We start from the raw sequence: 18,727 nt of genomic DNA on the forward strand, positions 1-18,727 counted from the left end.
CAATGGGATGATTGTATCCATCAGAGTATCAACCAGGAAAGAGAACTAGTATATATTTAGAGATTTGTTGCAAGGAACTGGCTTATGTGATTGTGGAGGATCACTTGAGAAAGTCTAAAGTCCATAGGAAAGGTTGGGCAAGAGCTGATCCTGTTGATCATAGGCAGAATTTGTTTTATGGAAGACTCAGTTCTGCTTTGAAGGCCTTTTTTCCAACTGATTAATTCAATAATCAGGACCACTTATTTAAAGTCAACTAGGCCAGGCGTGGTGGCTCATACCTGTAATGCCAGCATTTTGGGAGGCTGAGGCAGGCAGATCTCCTGAGGTCAGGAGTTCGAGAGCAGCCTGGCCAACATGGCAAAACCCTGTCTCTACTAAAAATACAAAAATTAGCCAGGCATGTTGGCACGTCCCTGTAATTCCAGCTACAAAGGAGGTGGAGGTTGCAGGGAGCCAAGATCATGCCACTGTGCTCCAGCATGGGCAACAGAGTGAGACTGTCCAAAGAAAAAAAAAGTCATCTGCTTTAGGTAGGTTGCTGAGGAACATGACAAAACCAGTGAATCCATGAGCATGGGCTCATTGCTATAACTCATTTGCTAGGAGGTGAGCTCCTTGGTTGGAAGCAATGTTGTATGGAGTACCATGACAGCAGATAAGGTATTCTGTCAGTTTACAGATAATTCTTTTGGCTGAAGAACTGGGTGCAGGGAAGGCAAAAGCATATGCAGCATGTCTATTCCAGTAAGAACAAACTTCATTCCTTCTACAATGGTAGTGGTCTAAGGTAATTATTTTTCCTCTAGATATAGCTTATCACCCTGGGTGATGGTGCCATACTGGGGACTCAGTGTTAGCCTCTGATGCTTTCTGTAGGTTTGATTAGGAATGTCCAACGGTGATAAATTGCCACATTTAGTGATGAACCCAGTGCCCTCTCTATTACTGGAACTGGTCATTACTGCTTTTAAAGTTTTTTTTTTTGAGGTGGAGTCTTGCTGTCACCCAGGCTGGAGTGCAGTGGAGTGATCTCGGCTCACTGCAACCTCTACCTCCAGGCTCAAGCAATTCTTCTGCCTCAGCCTCCTGAGTAGGTGGGATTACAGTTGCCCGCCCCCATGCCTGGCTAATTTTTGTGTTTTTAGTAGAGATGGGGGTTTCACCATGTTGGTCAGGCTGCTCTTGAACTCCTGACCTTGTGATTCACTTGCCTTGGCCTCCCGAAGTGTTGGGATTACAGTCATGAGCCACCGTGCCTGGCCAGTGCCCTTAAAGTTTATTTGATTAGAGAACCAATTTCAGAAACCCAGAATCAATTCAGAAAACTCATCTGTAACATTCTTTGTTATACAGCTACTGACTGTACCAATATCTGTGTCAGTCAAAATTCAACCAGAGTAACAGAATCAGTTTTCAAGGAAATTGACTTACACAATTGTGGGGACTGACTAGGCAGGAAGGAAATTTGTAGGGCAAGGTAAGCTGACACTCTCAGGCAGGAGCTAAAGTTGCTCTCCAGTCCCACCCACATTATCATGAATAATCTGTTTTGGGTAAAGCCAATTGATTTTATATATTAATGAGACATGCAAAATGCATTTATAGCAACACCTTCATTCATGTTTGATGGATAAACTGCAGAGCTTAAACTAGCTAACTTGACATATAGGCAGACCACCACATTGATGATGGGATAAAATACGTTTCAGGAAAAGCTGAGGAGAATGTGAAAAGTACAAAGTAAGGCGAGACTCTCCATTCGTTAAATAACATGGCAAAGCCAAAATAATTAAGAAATAAAAGAACCTGAACACAGAGAAGAAAATGCTTAAATATGTGGAAACTAGAGAGCAGAGAACCAAAGTCATATTTGGAAAAGTATCATGATAGATGCAAAATTACGTAGTAGAATCTGTACTTCTACTTAAAATTCAACTTACCCTCAATCTAATTACTTCAAAATCCTTTTAAGTGGTGTTAAATATTTAATGAAGGGATTCAGTAGAAAGGTATTTAAGAAATGGGTGTGGCCTGGCTCAGTGGCTCACGCCTGTAATCCCAGCACTTTGGGTGGCGAGGGGGGCGGATCACCTGAGGTCAGGATTTGGAGAGATGGGTGGGCCACCCTGAGTTTTGTTGTATCTTGTGTCTCTGGCAGTTGTTCTGTGAAGCCACTAGACTCTGGAATCCAGGCCACCCTTCCCAGTATGGATTTGGCCAAAAGTTCAAATGGTAAGTTCCTATCAGCCTGCTGGCTTTTCTCTGTGTTGATGCCAAAGGGCTTGTTTGTTTTCTAGAGTTTATGGAAGTTTAAATCGTGGCTGGGCGCAGTGACTCATGCCTGTAATCCCATCACTTTTGGAGGCTGAGGTGGGAGGATCACCTGAGGTCAGCAGTTCGAGACCAGCTTGGCCAACATAGTGAAACCTCATCTCTACTAAAAATACAAAAATCAGCTGGGTGTGGTGATGGGCACCTGTAATCCCAGTTACTTTGGAGGCTGAGGCAGGAGAATTGCTTGAACCCAGGAGGTGGCGGTTTCAGTGAGCTGAGATTGCACCATTTCACTCCAGCCTGGGTGACAGAGAAAGACTCTATCTCAAAAAAAAAAAAAAAAAGTTGAAATCATGAAACCATGATTAGAAGGATATGTTTTAACCTTTTAGTTTTTTACAATATATTTACCTGTTTTATTAATTTTACGCGTTTTTCTAATTCTGTTGCTTCCTATTTTCTTGCATGTACTATGGTGGAATTTCTGTAAGCTTTAGCTCTGTATACTTAGATCATTGCCTATCATATTTCCTAAAAGATGAATTTACACTTATATGTATCCTTACTAGCATGACTTAAGATATGTTGCTAAAGTAAAAACAGAGTCATCAATGGATATATTGGCTTTCCATCTGAAATAATGCCAGCAATTTTAATCTATAAGCACATTCTTCATACTTTTTAATTCCTTTTTGTCTTTGCTAGGCTCACTAGAAAGAGAGGCCCGGCGAAAGAGAATTGGTTCGAACCAGCGTCAAAAAGATATCCTCCAGGCATGGTTTGAAAAGAATCCCTATCCTGGTATAGCTGCCAGGGATCAACTGGCCAAAGAAATTGGCATTCCAGAGCCTAGAATTCAGGTAGGCATTTGGTTTCTATTTATTTTCTTTCAAAGTTAAGTAAAGAGAAAAGCTAGGCTAAACACTTTCGAGCAATTCTCTTAGGTCTCCTATTTTGCCATGAAGTTTGTTCCTGTTATGTAGTGAAAAAAATAAAACAAGAGCAATAACTCTGTGTATATCTCTTCTCTTTTTTTCTTTCTGAGACACTCTGATGTCACTCTCACTCAGACTGGAGTGTAATGGCTCAATCACAGCTCACTGCAGCCTCGATTTCCTGGGCTCAATCAATCCTCCCATTTCAGCCTTCTGTGCAGCTGGGACTACAGGCACATGCCACCATGACCTACTAATTTTTTTTTTTTTTTTGAGACTGAGTCTCACTCTGTTGTCCAGGCTGGAATGCAGTGGCCCACTCTCGGCTCACTGCAGCCTCCACCTCCGGGGTTCAAACGATTCTGCTGCCTCAGCCTCCTGAGTAGTTGGGACTACAGGCATGTACCACCACACCTGGCTAATTTTCATATTTTTAGTAGAGACAGGGCTTCGCCATGTTGGCCAGGCTGGTCTGGAACTCTTGACCTCAGGTGATCCAACTGCCTTGGCCTCCCAAAGTGTTGGGATTACAGGTGTGAGCCACTGCACCTGGTTCCAGCTAATTTTAAAAAGTTTTTGTGTAGATATGGTCTTGCCATCTTGCCCAGGCTTGTCTGAAACTCCTGGGCTCAAGCAATCTTCCCACCTCAGTTTCCCAAAGTGCTGAGATTATAGGTGTGAGCCACCACATCTGGCCCTAATTTTTTTTAAGCTAATGTCCCTAATTTGATTCATACACAAGAAATTCTATATTGAATTATTTTGAATAAAATTATTGATACAATAATTAAACTAAGATAATTTTTTAACTTATTAAAGAGATAAGGCATATAATTGTCCCAAGTGAGATGGTATTTAAACCAATGAAGATAAGTGGATATGTCTTTTTAGGGGTAAAAATTGAGTTCAGGTGTTAGCATCTCATATACAGTCTCTGATTAATTGGTTATAATGACCTCAATTTTTGAAAATGCTCAAAAGGATAAAATTTTCTTATGTTTTTAATTGCCTGATGGGTTCATCCTCCCTACTGTGCAGATGAAACCAATTCACTGAGACCAAGGCAGTGCAATAAAGAATTTAATTGACATGAGGTTGGCCTCACCACGTGGAGATGTAGTTATTACTTAAATCAACCTCCCTGAAAATTCAGAGGCTAGGATTTTTCAAAGATAGTTTGGCAGGTAAGGGAACGGATGTACCTGATTAGGTGGGGATGTAATCGTAGGGGTGTGGAATATGGTCCTCCTGTGCTGAGTCTGCATCTGGGTGGGCCCACAGGGTGGCTGGCAGTCTGGGTGGAGCTATCAGTTGTCAGAAGCACAAAAACCTGTAAGACATCTCAAAAGGCCAATCTTAGGTTCTACAATAGTGATGTTATCTGGAGGAGTAATTGGGGAAGTTGTGACCTGTGGAATGATGGCTGGTAATCCTTCAGACCTCCACATCAGCAGAATTCAGGCTCTTCTTATCCTCCTATCCTGGTGGTCTTTCATTAGCTTTACAAAGGCAGTTTTGGGGAAGGGCTATTATCATTTAAACTATAAACTAAATGTCTCCCAAAGTTAGCTTTGCCCAAGCCCAGGAATGCCTAGGGATAGTTTGGAGGTTAAAGGTAAACTGGGCTGGGTGTGGTGGCATGCACCTGTAGTCTCAGATACTTGGGAGGTTGAGGCAGGAGAGTAGCCTGAGCCCGGGAGGCGGAGATTGCAGTGAGCCAATATTGCACTACTGCACTCTAGCCTGGGCCACAAAGCAAGACCCTGTCTCAAAAGTAGATAAATTAATTAATAAAGGCAAGGTGGGGCTGTTTAGTTCAGATCTCTTTCACTGTCATAATTTTCTCACTGTTATAATTTTTGCAAAGGCAGTTTCATGTTTAGATGATCTGTTCTGGGTATGGGAGATAGGGTTTACTCAAATTCTGGTAATAATAGGGTTTACTCAAATTCCGGTAATAAAATTGCTGCATGTGAGAACACCTGGTGATTGGCTGCCTGAGAGGTACTGAGCTCGTTGGAACCTATGGTGAGAAGGAAAGGCCAGGAAACAATGTAAGGTGCTGTTAGCTCTCATACGGTATTCATAAAGGTATTCATTAGTTTAGATTCCAGCTGTGTGTAAGACTTTTTATCTAAAAATATTTTGATTAATTAATTTAGATAATAGATATAGGCTTTGAACACAATGCTTGGGAATTAGAAGCAGATCAATAGTGCTGATGAAAAGAGTTAAACTCTGTAAAATATTTTGTATTTTTTTGTTTTGTTTTTGAACTTTTTTGGGTTTTTTTCTTATTTTCCTTTTTCTTCTTTTTTCTTTTTCTCTTTATCTTTTCTTTTTGATTTTTCTTTTTTTGAAACGGAGTTTTTGCTCTGTTGCTCAGGCTGGAGTGCAGTGGCACGATCTTGGCTCACTGCAACCTCCACCTCCTAGATTCAAGCAATTCTCCTGCCTCAACCTCCCGAGTAGCTGGGATTATAGGCGCCTGACACCAGGCCCGTCTCTACTAAAAATACAAAAAATTAGCCAGGTGTTGTGGTGCCCACCTGTAATCCCAGCTACTCAGGAGGCTGAGGCACGAGAATTGCTTGAACCCAGGAGGCGGAGGTTGCAGTGAGCCTAGATGGCACCATTGCACTCCAGCCTGGGCGAGAGAGCAAGACTTCATCCAAAAAAAACACGATAATAAATAAATATATAAATACATAAATAAAAGATAAAAAATAAAATAATGCATTTTAATTAGCATGTAATGAGCAGCGAGGATGACCGGAGATCACTTTCCTGACCATCTTGGTTTTGGTTGGCTTCTTTACTGCAGGCTGTTCTATCAGCAAGGTCTTTGTGACCTGTATCTTGTGCTGACTTCCATCTCTCATCCTGTGACTGAGAATGCCTGACTACCTGGGAATGCAGCCCAGTAGGTCTCAGCCTCATTTTAACCAGCCCCTATTCCAGATAGAGCCACTCTAGTTCAAACATCTCAGACAACAGGAGATACGACATACAGATTTATTTAACGTGTACACAGGAGCCTTCAGAATGAAGACCCAACTTCCCAAAGAGTTACAGAAACTTATACCATCCTGAGGCCACTAAAGAATATAGACTTGGAGCATGGTCCGAAACAAGTAAATCACGTTTAGTGGCAAGACAGGTTAAGAGAGAGAAAGGAAGAAGGTGGACTAGCAAAGTTGGCCTGGTTATATGGATGATACCTCCCTCAAAGAGAATAGATGGTAAACCGTTGTTTTTTGTTTTGTTTTGAGACAAGACCACCATCTGTCGCCCAGGCTGGAGTGCAGTGGTATGATCCTTGCTTACTGCAGCCTTGACCTCCCAGGTTCAATCAATCTGCCCACCTCAGCCTCCTGAGTAGCTGGGACTATAGGTGCATGCCAGCACACCTGGCTAATTTTTTTTTTTCTTTGTAGAGATGAGGTTTTGCCATATTGCCCAGGCTGGTCTCAAACTCCCGAGCTCAAGTGATCAGCTTGCCTTGGCTTCCCAAAGTGCTAGCATTATAGGCATGAGCCATGGCACCCAGCAGTAAATGTTTCTTTTCAGACTTTTAAAGGTCTCAGACTTGGCCGGGCACAGTGGCTCATGCCTGTAATCCCAGCACTTTGGGAGGCAGAGGTGGGCAGATCACCTGAGGTCAGGTTTTTGAGGGCAGCCTGACCAACATGGAGAAACCCCGTCTCTACTAAAAATACAAAATTAGCCGGGCATGGTGGCCCATGCCTGTAATCCCAGCTACTCAGGAGGCTGAGGCAGGAGAATTGCTTGAATCTGGGAGGTGGAGGTTGTGGTGAGCCGAGGTCAAGCCATTGCACTCCAGCTTGGGCAACAAGAGCGAAACTCCATCTCACAAAATAAAATAAAATAAAAAATAAAGGTGTCAGACTCATTCTTCTAGATCTGGGAAAGGCATAGAAAGGGGAGGGGGAATAATTGCATTACTGTACACTCTTTACAGATGAAAATTTTCACCACAGCTTTTCAAGGCCTCTTCTGCCTGCTGGCCAAATGGCAGCCATTTAAAAATATATCAAATAAATATATTTGGGGGTAAAATACTTTAACTTTCTTCATATACAAATACAATACTCAGAAATAATTTTTAAAAATGTAGGAATTTCTACTCCTATGATGAGGAAACAAGCAAAAATCCAATTGGTTATCTTAGTGAAAATAATTTCAAAGCTAGGTATCTGGGTTTCCAGGAGTCTCCTTATTTATTGCTGGCCCTGGAATGAAATAAGTAAGATATAAGTATAAAGCTATGTTAGTCCAGCTGTTTTCTGTGGCCATTTAAATAATTTCTTTCAAAGATTAATTCCACACAGATGTATGTGGAATATATATCTGTGTGGAATTAATCTTTGAAATATACACACATATATGTACATATATTATGAAATATTATTTCTTATGAAGAAATGAAGGGGCCAACAAAAGACATTGAATACCTATTTGACAAAGGAGAGGGAGAGAAAACAGTGTCTTCTTTTTTTTTTTGAGACAGGGTCTGCCTCCAGGGTTCAAGCTATTCTTGTGCCTCAGCCTCCCTAGTAGCTGGGATTATAGGCACCCACCACCACGCCTGGTTAATTTTAGTATTTTTAGTAGAGACAGAGTTTTCACCATGTTGGCTAGGCTGGTCTCAAACTCCTGACCTCAGGTGATCCACCTGCCTTGATCTCCCAAAGTGCTGAGATTATAGGTGTGAGCCACTGTGCCCGGCTGAAAACAGTGTCTTAAATCAAGAAAATTTACTTTAGATACCATTGGAGAGACCATTAGAAGACATGCTAATTTGAGCTCAGACTGATGCTGTCCTGAATTTCATGCTAATAATTTAAGGCAATAGCATCATTCTTAGAATAATACATTGCTTTTTTCTCATGAATATTACCCCAAAGGCAGATGCCAAATCAGTTTTGTTTGATTGGATTGTTGTTTGGAGTGATCTGAGTTACATCTTCTCTCCCCACATCTTCTTGGGCCACTTAGGTTTGCTTTCAGAACCACAGATCGAGACAGAGACGACTGGGGTTAAAATGCTCCTTTGAGGAATATCAAACCCAGGGACAGACTAATCCTCAGTTTGGGACTCAAGGTAAGAACTCGCCAGTCCAAATAAAATTCCTCAGTGGATCTCCTTGAGTGTATAAACAGCTATGCATGTTGTGCCCACATTTTCTGCAAAGAATGCTTAGACTAGGGGCCAAATAATAGTTCTGGGCATCCTAGTGTCAGAGATATAGACATCATCTCACTATTTGGAGTGGGGGTATTACTGGTTGCCTGGGAGAGGCCCTGAAATGCAGGTGGGACCTTGACCCCAGCTGGTATCCAGGCTGTTGACACCATTGCATGAAGGAATTCAAGGATGAGTCAGAAAATAGTAAATGTAGGGAGATTCATTGCAAAGTGAAAGGTATTGTAACTGCCCAATGGATTCACCTTGCCCACTGCCTAGACAGCCAATTTATCAAGACAGAGGAATTGCAATAGAGAAAGAGTTATTCTCACAGAGCCAGCTGTGTGGGAGACCAGAGTTTTATTATTACTCAAATCAGTCTCCTTCAACATTTGGGGATCAGAGTTTTTAAGAATAATTTGATGGGTGGGAGGGGACAGTGAATCAGGAGTGCTGATTGATCAGGTCAGCAATGAAATCACAGGGAATTGAAGCTGTCCTCTTCCACTGAGTCAGTTCCTGGGTGGGGGCCACAGGATCAGATAAGCCAGTTTATTGACCTGGGTGGTGCCAGATGATCCATCAAGTGCAGGGTCTGCAAAGTATCTCAAGCACTGATCCTAGGTTTTACAATAGTGATGTTATCCCCAGGAGGAATTTGGGGAGGGTCAGAACCTTGTAGCCTCTAGCTGCGTGCCTCCTAAACCATAATTTCTAATCTTGTGGCTAATTTGGCAAGAAGGAAGTTTGTTTTGGGAAAAGGCTGTTATCATCTTTGCTTTAAACAATAAACTAAGCTCCTCCCAAAGTTAGTTTGGCCTACACCCAGGAATGAACAAGGACAGCTTGGATGTTAGAAGCAAGATGGAGGTGGTTAGGTCAGGTCTCTTTCACTGTGTCAGTTATAATTCTACAATGGCAGTTTTGTGACTGGAAGGAAGGTCTTCAGTGTCAGTTATCCAGGTTCTTGGCATCTTGAACAAAGGATTAAACAAAACGCACAAACAAAGCAACAAAAGAATAAAACAGCAAAAGCAGAGATTTATTGTAATGACAGTACACTCTACAGGGTGGGATTGGGCCCCAATGGTTGCAAGAGCCCCGGTTGCAAAGTTTTCTGGGGTTTAAGTACCCTTTAGAGGTTTCCTATTGGTTATCCACTATGTGAATGAAGGATTTGGCCCACGGCCAATTAGAGGCAGAAGTGAATTGACCAGAGGCTGTCAGAGTTGACACACCATGCAAACTAAGGAGCAGCCCTCGACCAATCAGAGGATTGAGTGAATTGGCGCCTTATGCAAATAAGAATGACCCACAGCTAATCAGAGGCACTTTCTGTTTGTGAGGAAGTGGAGTGGGGAGGTGGGGTATGTTGGGAAAGTGGCTTCTGGTCCCCTGTTACTTGAGCATGGAGGTGGGGTTTTCCCTCTGATCTAGTTCCAGGGAGTTGACACAAACTGGTCTTTGGTTTCCTGTATCCAGACCCTACTCTCCTGCCTCAGTTTCAGTATACACTCAAGAAAGGGGAGTGTGGGTGTACTCAAGAGTTGTGTGCAAGGGGTTTGGGCTGCTACCTTTATGGGTTTCTTTAACAAGGGGTGGAATATTCATGAAGATTCCTGGAAAAAGGTGGAGATTTCTTAGAACTATGGTGTCACCCCTTTTTACACTAAATATGGGTGTTCCCAGAACTATCATGACACTGGTGGGTGTGTAATTTAGTATATTAATGAGCATATAAGGAGGTCCTAGGAGAAACCCAGCTCAAATCCAGCACCATGTTGGGTCCGGTCAGTCTCAGCCAGTTTTGTCCATGTCTGTTTTTATTTTTATTTTTTAATTTATTTTTTGTATTTTTTTGTAGAGATGGTGTTTACCTATGTTGTCCAGGCTGGTCTTGAACTCCCTGTGCTTACATGATCCACCCACCTTGGCCTCCCAAAGTACTGGGATTACAGGCATGAGCCACTGTGCCCAGCCACAGATCCGGTTTATTTATTTATTTATTATTATTATTTTTTTTGTCTGAGACGGAGTCTCACTCTGTCTCCCAGGCTGGAGTGCGCTGGCACAATCTTGGCTCACTGTAACCTCTGCCTCCCAGGTTCAAGCAATTCTGCCTCAGCCTCCTGAGTAGCTGGGATTAAAGCCACATGCCACCACACCCAGCTAATTTTTGTAGTTTTAGTAGAGACGGGGTTTCACCATGTTGGCCAGGCTGGTCTTGAACGCCTGACCTCATGATCTGCCCACCTTGGCCTCCTAAATTGCTGGGATTACAGGTGTGAGCCACTGCACCCGGACCCTGGTTTTTATTTTATTTTTAATTTTTGAGCTAGGGTCACACTTTGTCATCCAGGCTGGAGTGCAGTGGCGTGATTATGGCTCACTGCATCCTTGAACTCCTGGGTTCAAGCAATTCTCCCACCTCAGCCTCCCCCCTAGTAGCTGGGACTACACGCACATGCCACCACATCTGGTTAATTTTTTTTTTGTAGAGACAGGGTTTTTTCATGTTGCCCAGGCCGGTCTTGAACTTATGTACATGTTTTGCAGTGTTTCACAAGAGAAAATGGCCTTAATTGTCCCTTATTCTCTCTCCACACTGTAAATAAACATGTGTTTAATACAAGTTAAAGCTATATATGAAAACTTAGAACTTGAATCCTGTCAGCTTAAACCTTGTGTAGGGAATTCTGATTTTTTAAAATCTGAAAGTATCTGGATCTGTGTTGAAAGTCACATATTTTTATCTGTGCAGTGCTGAGTGCAGGCCACCAGCTCCTAAATAGAGGTTCCCTATTTTACATGGTTGTGTAAACACAACATGGTATAGACATAGTTGAATAAACACAACTCTCTCCACTCAAAAAAAAATAGGGATCCTCGGTCGGGCGTGGTGGCTCACACCTATAATCCCAGCACTTTGGGAAGCTGAGGCGGGTGGATCACCTGAGGTCGGGAGTTTGAGACCAGCCTGACCGACATGGAGAAAACCCACCTCTACTAAAAATACAAAATTAGCCAGACATGGTGGCACATGCCTGTAATCCCAGCTACTTGGGAGGCTAAGGCAGGAGAATCTCTTGAATCTGGGAGGTGGAGGTTGTGGTGAGCTGAGATGGTGCCATTGCACTCCAGCCTGGGCAACAAGAGTGAAACTCTGTCTCAAAAAAATAAAATAAAATAAAATAAATTTAAAAAAAAAGGAAAAATAGGGATCCTCCCGCCTTGGTCTCCCAAAATTCTGGGATTACAGACAGATGAGAGCCACCGCGCCTGGCCAACACCCAGTTTTTCAGGGTCTTATCAGCCTATAGCCTCTACTCATGTGTAACTGCTGCTTGGAATTTTTTATTGTCCTGTGATCACCCTGTATTATTCTTGTCTCACGGGAAAGATAGTTTCTTAGGCCAGGTGCTGTGGCTCATGCCCATAATACAGCACTTTGGGAGGCCAAGGCAGGCAGATCACCTGAGGTCAGGAGTTCGAGACAGCTTGGCCAACATGGTGAAAACCCTGTCTCTACTAAAAATACAAAAATTAGCTGGGTGTGGTGGCACATGCCTATAATCCGAGCTACTTGGGAGGCTGAGGCAGGAGAATTGCTTGAACCCGGGAGGCGGAGATTGCAGTGAGCCAAGATCTGAGCCATTTCACTTCAGCCTGAGCAAGACTCCATTTCAAAACAAAAGCAAAAAAAAAAAAAAGAGAGAGAGAGAAGGGTTTTGAACCTTCCATTTCTGCTGCTGCTGCTGAGCAGTGCAGTGTCCTGCTCTCCTGTCACCCCTGGGGTTCTATCTCAGGGACAGGACTGGCTGCTGAGTTACAGAGAAAGTAAAGGTTGTCAGAATGGTATTCAAAAATTTGATTTTCAGGTTTGAATGTGAAACTGGCCTAAAAACCCTATTTTGTGCCCATGTTCTCTTTAGCTAAAGAAGCTGGACGAAATCGAACATCTGTCACAAGATCTCAAGCTAGTATCCTAGTTCAAGCCTTTGAGAAGAATCAGTTCCCTGGAACTGCTACCAGGGAAGAACTGGCTAAACAAACTGGCCTTCCAGAATCCAGAATTCAAGTAAGTTTTACGTTTTTGGCACCAAATTTGACCCACCTAGAATTGGTATTGCTTCCTGAGATGTTGCTGGATATATTTGAGCTATTTGGGGTTATCCCAGTAATCTAGGGCAAAGGCATGGGATAGTAAACATGTGGCATTGCAAGTTAGAGTCTGGTGAAGGGATGTATTTTCTAATCACATTGCATACATTGAGAAATAATAGCAGGACAAAAGTGGGAAAATGTGGAAGTTGACATATTTTGAGAACACAGTCTATGTCAGGGTTGCTAAGCCTTGGCAGTGTTGATTCAGCCTGAGTTATCAGGGCTTTGTGCTGTGTGTGGTGGGATGTTCATCAGCATCCAGGGTCTACAGGATGCCAGTAGAGATCCTGACCTCATCCCACCCGCTATTGTAATAACCTAAAAAGTCTAGGAATATTTCCAGTGACCTGCCATCAGGGTGAGCATAAGATCGCCCCAGTTAAGAATCCCTGTGCTTTGCAAATTATGGTGATTGTGGTTAAGTGTACATTAAATGTTCATAATTTCTGAAGCACATTTATAGGGTAATCTAGACAGAAACTTTCAAAACCTTCAATTGTGTTTTTTTTTAAGACGGAGTCTTGCTCTGTTGCCCAGGCTGGAGTGCAATGGCGTGACCTCAGCTCACTGCAACCTCAGCTCCCAGGTTCAAGCGATTCTCATGCCTTAGCCTCCCAAGTAGCTGGGACTACAGGCTCACATGACCATGCCTGGCTAATTTTTGTATTTTTAGTAGAGATGGGGTTTCACCATGTTGGCCAGGCTGGTCTTGAAATCCTGACCTCAGGTGATCCGCCCGCCTCGGTCTCCCAAAGTACTAAGATTATGGGCGTGAGCCACCATGCCCGGCCTGTATTGTTGAATATCTATTATCATACTTATACCTGTTCAGAAGCCTCATATTCTTATGTGCGCACTGGTGGAGAAGAGAGATCTTATGCCTTTTCAGCCAGAGTATTATTTCATCTACAGCTCATGGCTGCATGTGTCCTTGATCAATGTGTTGGTGTATGTATCAACTGCACATACGGCCCAGAGTTATTATTTTGACTTTAAAATTAGAAAGGGGCCAGACATGGTGGCCCACGCCTGTAATCCCAGCACTTTGGGAGCCGAGGCAGGTGGATCACCTGAAGTCAGGAGTTTGAGACCAGTGTGGCCAACATGGTAAAACCCTGTCTCTACTAAAAATGCAAAATTAGCCATGGTGGTACACGCCTGTAATCCCAGCTACTTGGGAGGCTGAGGTAGGAGAGTTGCTTGAACCTGGGAGGTGGAGGTTGCAGTGAGCTGAGATCGCACCATTGCACTCCAGCCTGGGCGACAAGAGCAACACTCTGTCTCAAAAATAAATAAATAAATAAATAAGTAAAAAAAAAAAAATCAGTAAGGAACATCTTGACTAGAAGAGATGGATTTGGATTACAGGAATTATCAAGAGGGAAAAAATTTTGAGGAATGAATGCTTGTGTAAATTCATGCAGATTTCTGTGGTAAGGGTGAAGAATTTATGAGTATATGTTCTACTAGAGTGGTCAGGGACCATTTTTGTGGAAGGCAACTTTTCTTTTTATTTATTTATTTATTTATTTAAGCTTTAGGGTACATGTGCACAACGTGCAGGTTTGTTACATATGTATACATGTGCCATGTTGGTGTGCTGCACCCAGTAACTTGTCATTTAACATTAGGTATATCTCTTAATGCTATCCCTCCCCCTTCCCCCCACCCCACAACAGGCCCCGGTGTGTGATGTTCCCCTTCCTGTGTCCGTGTGTTCTCGTTGTTCAATTTCCACCTATGAGTGAGAACATGTGGTATTTGGTTTTCTGTCCTTGCGATAGTTTGCTGAGAATGATGGTTTCCAGCTTCATTCCTTTTTTTTTTTTTTTTTTTTTTTTTTGAGATGGAATTTTGCTCTGTTGCCCAGGCTGGAGTGGAGTGCAGTGCAGTGGCACCATCTCAGCTCGCTGCAACCTCTGCCTCCTGGATTCAAGCGATTCTTGTGGCTCAGCCTCTCCAGTAGCTGGGATTACAGGCATGCACCACCATGCCCACCTAACTTTTGTATTTTTAGTAGAGATGGGGTTTCACCATGTTGTCTAGGCTGGTCTTGATCTCTTGACCTGAGGCGATTCGCCCACCTTAGCCTCCCAAATTGCTGGGATTACAGGTGTGAGCCACCATGCCCGGCATGGAAGACAATTTTTCAATGGATGGGGTTGGGGGGAAATAGTTTCAGGATGAAACTGTTCCACCTCAGATCATCAGGCATTATTTAGATTATCATAAGGGGCATACAATCTAGATCCCTCACATGCGCAGTTCACAATAGGGTTCACACTCCTATGAGAATCTAATGCTGCCACTGATCTGACAGGAGGTGGAGCTCAGGTGGTAATACTTGCTCACCTACTGCTCACTTCTTACTCTGCAACCATGGACTGGTACGCGTTCATGGCCTAGGGGTCGGGAACCCCGTTCCACAACACAAAATGAGGGTAATATAAAATTATATCATTCCAGAAATATAAAGGGAAAATAATTCATGATAAAGTTTCACAATTTTGGGATTGCAGAAAATCAATGTAGAATACATCCCAAAGCAGAAGTAAACTGGCTGTGCTCAGTGCCTCATGCCTGTAATCCCAGCACTTTGGGAGGCCAAGACGGGTGGATCACTTGAGGTCAGGAGTTCGAGACCAGCCTGGCCATCATGGTGAACCCATCTCTACTAAAAATACAAAAGTTAGCTGGCGTGGTGCTGGCACCTGTAATCCCAGTTACTTGGGTGGCTGAGGCAGGAGAATCACTTGAACCAGGGAGGCTGAGGTTGCAGTGAGTTGAGATCATGCCACTGCACTCCAGCCTGGGTGACACAGCGAGACTCAGTCTCAAAAAAAAAAAAAAAAAAAAAAGAATAAAAAAAAAGAAGTAAACAGTGGCCCTTAATTTGGGCATATTTTAGAGAACAATTTACATATCTCAGATAATCCTGAGATTAGGCCTTGCATTGATAGTCTCCTTGCTTAACAGATTTTGAGAAGCAGGTGGAATCTTACATCTGCTGCTGTGTAGGTACCCCTTTTTCTGTCTTAGATATGGTTTCAGAACTGAAGAGCTGGGCACCCTGACCGGAGCAGAGGTGGACCCGTGAATTCCCTGGCAGCAGGCCCAAGCCAGAGACCTCACGTGACTGTGAAGCTGGAGCAAAGCCACCTGTGTGCTGCCCCATGCAGCTCTGCTCCCGTTCCTCCTTCCAAGTTTTTCAGCAGCAAATAGTCCTTTGTACTGGCTTTTCTCCCATTCTACATGTCCTTTGTTCCTTGGGATCCCCCTGGGAGCTGCATGAGCCAGGCACCAGGGGTCATGATGCTTCAGCCTACCCAGGCTGTGCAGGGAGAGAGCTCTCACTCTCCTTTGACACTTAGAAGTCCTGTGTTGATAGTACCAATTCTATGAGTGGGGCTGTCACATATGCAAACTCCTTTCTGACCCCCATACCAAGGAAGATGCCAGGGTGACAAGGGGAATAAGCACACTGGCCTGGTACTGCTGCCCTTTAAGAATCTGGCTCAGCCTCAGCCTGGTGACCCCAAACAGCAATGGCAGGGTCTGGGTCAGCAAGACACAGCTCTCTCTATGCAAATGCTGGAATGAGTGTCTCCAGTCTCTTATTGCTGATGGGAGCCTTGTAAAAGGACCTGCATATCCTGGACAAACTGAGACACAGGGGGCCCCACCCCTTGAAAAGCTATCACACTACTTGACTGACCACGCCAGCACTATGGATAAACTTCAAGCTTTTTAGGTTAACTTCTGTCTGCCACAGATTCTCAGGAAAAGATATTATCTTTCTAAGCAGATGACAGTCCATGACCTGAATAACCTCTTAGTGAAGATTTTCAGATTCTGCTCCACATGCTGGGAAGCTCACCAAGGCTTTAGATTTAGGAGGAGGATTTTTTTTTTTTTTTTTTTATGACCTCGATCCAGGCCTCCTTTCCTTGGATGCAAAATTAGTGTGATAGAAAGGAAAATGAACAACAAGCACATTGTGGTACTAGTGAAAGAAGCGCCTACCATTTTGAACCCCAAAGGGGAGTGTTTATTTTTTAATTTTTAATTGTAAAAATAAAATATTTAATTTACGATCTTGATAATTACTAAGTGTACAGTTTGGTAATGTTAATTATATTCACATTGTTGTGCAATAGATAGCTGTAAGTTTTTTTTTTTTTTTTTTTTTAGACAGAGTCTCGCTCTGTTGCCCTGGCTGGAGTGCAGTGGTGTGATCTCAGCTTGCTGCAATCTCTGCCTCCTGGGTTCAAGCGATTCTCCTGCTTCAGCCTCCCAAGTAGCTGGGACAACAGGTGTGTGCCACCACGCCTGGCTAATTTTTTGTATTTTTAGTAGAGACAGGGTTTTGCCATGTCAGCCAGGCTGGTCTCGAACTCCTGACCTCAGGTGATCTGCCCGCCTCGGCCTCCCAAAGTGCTGGGATTACAGGTGTGAGCCACCACACCCAGCCAGTTATAGCCTCATTTAATCATAGTTACTTCTTTAAAGGTCTTATCTGCAAATACAATCCTGTTGAGGTTGGGACTTCAACACGTGAATTTGGGAGGGACACAATTTGGTCTGTAACACTCTTATTTACAACTCCTGATTTCCCCTTTTCTATCCCCTGCCAACCACCATTCTACTTTCTGTTTTGATGAGTTTGATTGCTTTACATACCTCACATAAGTAGAATCATACAGCATTTGCTTTATGTAACTGGATTATTTCACTTGGTATAATATCCTCAAGGTTCTACGTGGCCTGTGATGGGATTTCCTTTGTTAAAGGCTGAATAATATTCCATTTAATGTATATGCCACATTTTGTTTATCCATTCATGTATCAATGGACATTTGGGTTGCTTCTCTTGGCTATCATGAATAGTGCTGCAATGAACATGGGTGTACAAATATGTCTTTGAGATCCTACTTTTAATTCTATTGGCATATACCCAGAAGTGGGATTGCTGGACCTGGTAATTCTATTTTTCATTGTTTGAGGAAGCTTTCTAATGTTTCTCATAGCAGCTGTACCATTTTACATTCCCACCAACAGTGTACAAGAATTCTCACTTATCTACATCCTCATCAACACGTGTCATTTTTTGTTGCTTTGATAGTGGCCGTCCTCATGGGTGTCAGGTGATATCTCACTGTGCTTTTGATTTGCAGTTCTCTAATGATTAGTGATATTGAGCATCGTTTCACATGTATGCCTTTTTTGGATAAATGTCTATTTAAGTTATTTGTTCATTGTTCAATCAAGTTTTTTGTTGTTGAGTTATAGGAATTCTTATATATTATGTGACTTATATTATTTTTTGAGACAGGGTCTCACTCCGTGCCCAGGCTGGAGTGATGTGGTGCAATCTTGGCTCACTGCAGCCTCAACCTCTTTGAGCTCAGGTGACCCTCCCACCTCAGCTTCCCAAGTAGCTGGGACTACAGGTGTGTGTCACCATGCCCGACTAATTTTTGTATTTTTCACAGAGACAGGGTTTTGTCATGTTGGCCAGGCTGATCTAGAACTCCTGGGCTCAAGTGATCTCCCCACTTCGGCCTCTCAAAGTGCTGGGACTATAGGTGTGAGCCACGGTGCCCAGTTGGAATTCTTTATATATTCCTGATATTAACCCCTTATCAGATAGAATTTGCAAACATTTTCTCCCATCCCATAGCTTGCCTTTCACTTTGTATTCTTTGATCCACATAGGTTTTAACATTGGATGTAGTCCTATTTGTCTATTTTTGCTTTTGTTGCCTGAGCTTTTAGTGTCAATCCAAGAAATATGGACTATTTAACCTCATGAAACTTTTCCCTTATGATTTCTTTTTATTTTATTTTATTTATTTATTTTTATTTATAGAGGCAAGGTCTCCCTATGTTGCCCAGGCTGGTCTTGAACTCCTGGGCTCAAGCCATCCTCCTGCCTTGGCCTTCTGAAATGTTGGGATTATTGGTGTGAACCACTATGCCTGGCCTTCCTTATGATTTCTTTTTTCCCCTTTTCAAATCGTAAGCCACCCTCCCTTATGATTTCTTATAGGAGTTTTATACTTTTAGGTCTAACTCAAAATGAATGGAAGATTTAAATGTAAGGCTTCAAAGCATAATATGAGGCCGGGCGTGGTGGCTCAAG

The sequence above is a fragment of the Pongo abelii genome, chromosome 8, assembly GCF_028885655.2.
Source record: "Pongo abelii isolate AG06213 chromosome 8, NHGRI_mPonAbe1-v2.0_pri, whole genome shotgun sequence".
Taxonomy (NCBI): Eukaryota; Metazoa; Chordata; class Mammalia; order Primates; family Hominidae; genus Pongo; species Pongo abelii.